Here is a 2,674-nt window from a genome sequence, read left to right on the forward strand (position 1 = left end):
AAAATTAAACGAAATAAACATTTGAAATATATGAGTTTGTATGTAATGTATGAATATAATATACAAGTTTCACTTTTTAAATGGAATTACTGAAATCAATCTACTTTTTCATGATATTCTAATTTTATGACCAGCACCTGTATTTGACAGACAACAAACTGATATACAACAAAAATGTACCTAATTCTTAACAAATAACTTACCATATTTATTGATTATATGTCTAATATTTTTATTTTAAGTTGCCTACAGAGAGAGATGACCCTGATATTCCAGTTTGAAATGCACAATCATAGATGGTAATTGGTAGTCTGTGGCTTCATGGTGATGCCTAATAGATGAGATGGTTAGATGTGGTGGCAGGAAGCATGTGAGATCTTTAAATACAGGCTCCATTAACAATACCCTGAATATTTTTAAGTTGATTTTTTTTAATCCATTTAAACCATTTTTTTCTTCAGTTTTTCATCCTTGTCCAGATGAAAAAACAAAAATTTGCACAAAAACACTAAAGTCTCTATGCCAGGGCCACTATCCTGCATGTTTTATTTGTTTCTCTGCTCCAACACACCTGATCTGATTAACAGGCTTTTGCAGAACATAAAGAGGTGATTTAACCACGGAATCAGGTGTTTTGGAGCAGGGAAACAAGTAAAACATGCAGGATAGTGGCCCTCCAGGACCAGGGTTGCCCACCCCTGATCAATGCCATGCCACTACGTTACAAAGAACATCGTTTTTGTTTCTTTTAACTGTTAACTTTTTCTGCACACAATTAAAGTTTATCACTGACGTAAAAAATGCTACCAATAAAAAGGCCTCAGTTTTGGGTGGGTATGCTTGAAATATTTGCCTCATCATTGTTTTTCAAAAGTTCTGTATCTAGAAGTCAGACAAAAACTGACAGACAGATTCACTATTACGTGTTATCAGCTCCAGTTCAGCTCCATCATCGGCTCCCAATGTTTGCTCTGTCGCTCCATCATATGCATAAAGCAAGTCGGGCAAATTATTCTGTATGTTGGAGCAAACACGCACAGTTAGGGGAATAATTATAATTGTTTGGTGTCATAATGCAGGTGAGGGAATTGGGAATCTGTACTAATTACCCCATGAAACAACTATTTTTAGCTATGTTTGCTAACTTCTGAATGATTGTGAATCACAGTATGTTTAAAGCCTCTATAATCAGAACCTCTTTCTACTCAATATAAAACAAAAACAACAGGATTTTCCACACATTTATTTATAGATGCAAAAACCTCTGACACTCATCTCATGAAGAGGGTTATTAATATTTCTTCTGTCACGTCTGCACTATTATTGTGAGGGCAGCAGTGCAGCAGATGGCTGAATGTCCTCACTTTTTTTTTTTCAGAGACACAAATTACCAAAGCTCTCAGGAGGCAGTAAATATTTAACACGAAATGCATGTTGTAAACTACTCTGAGCTTCAAGCATTTGATGCTGTTTTTTTTTTTCCCTGGCAGTTATTTCCATAAACATGGAAGGGCTTTCCTTTATATGCCTGCGTAACTTATTTAAATGTAAGCAAACTGCACCAGTGTGAAGCTCACTTTGCAAGGGCTTTGTGAACTAGATCAAGTGCAAAATCCAAAACTGCACCAGCAAAGACATGCACACAATTAAAAAAATACACGTATGTGAAAAAAAAATCAGTTAAAACACTGTTTGCATGTAAACTGAAAGTGTAAAAGCAGCAGAAAATGTCCTTTTTTAAAGAGTATCCAAAGTAGTGTGGAAGGGTCCTCGAGAGTAATTGGTTTGTTGTGCATGTGTGTGTTTGTGTGTGTGTTCTGTACAAAAGACATCTAACAGTTGCAGTAAGTTGGTCATGGTGTCAAGAGAAAATTGGAAAACTACCACTGGCACATTCCGTACAAATCCTTTGGTTAACCAAAAAAAAAAAAAAAAATCCTCCACAACAATCGGAGTCGGCGGCAGCCTTTCCCCCCTGGGGATGTAAACATTGGCACGTGGTGTGTAGGATATCCTGGGCCCCGCCTGTGAAGCCATCCACCTGCAGGTGTTTACTCAGGGAGGAAGGCAAACTAAGAGTTACTGATTAACTGCTAATGGTGGTTTAGTTACTGAGAATTATACAGGAACATTACCTGAAAACACAAATCGGGCCAATCAAAGAAGGATGAGATCAAACAAATTCTATGTAGGAGCATATATCCCCCTGAGTTTTTGACTAAGGTCATCTTATGTTGAGAAATGACAGAGCTGTAGCTTTTTTTTTTGTCAAATCTCTCTTTATATTTAATTATAAGAAATAAACCTTTTTTATCATCGTGCAATGACACACACTGTATATTCTGATATCCCAGTCTTTGCCAGTATAATAGTATCACATTAGAGATCGTATTTTAAACCCATCCCAGCCCTGACATGCAGCAGATGAGCTTGGCTTAGGACAACTGTCTGTTCTGTGACATGCATGATAAACGTTGCAAATTGAATTTCTTGTAAACGCGGGCCTGTCACACTCGACGTGTCTCATGACTTCAGCAGATTTCCCGGAGACGTGCGTGTTTTCGTGAAGCAAGTGCTGCCCAGAAACACTGGAACTTGCACGGTGACGATGCCGCCTGTCAGCAGCGGAGCTGTGAACAAAGTCATGCTTTGAGGGAGCAAATATTACCCCCCC

The sequence above is a fragment of the Kryptolebias marmoratus genome, linkage group LG17 (genome assembly GCF_001649575.2).
Source record: "Kryptolebias marmoratus isolate JLee-2015 linkage group LG17, ASM164957v2, whole genome shotgun sequence".
Lineage (NCBI taxonomy): Eukaryota > Metazoa > Chordata > Actinopteri > Cyprinodontiformes > Rivulidae > Kryptolebias > Kryptolebias marmoratus.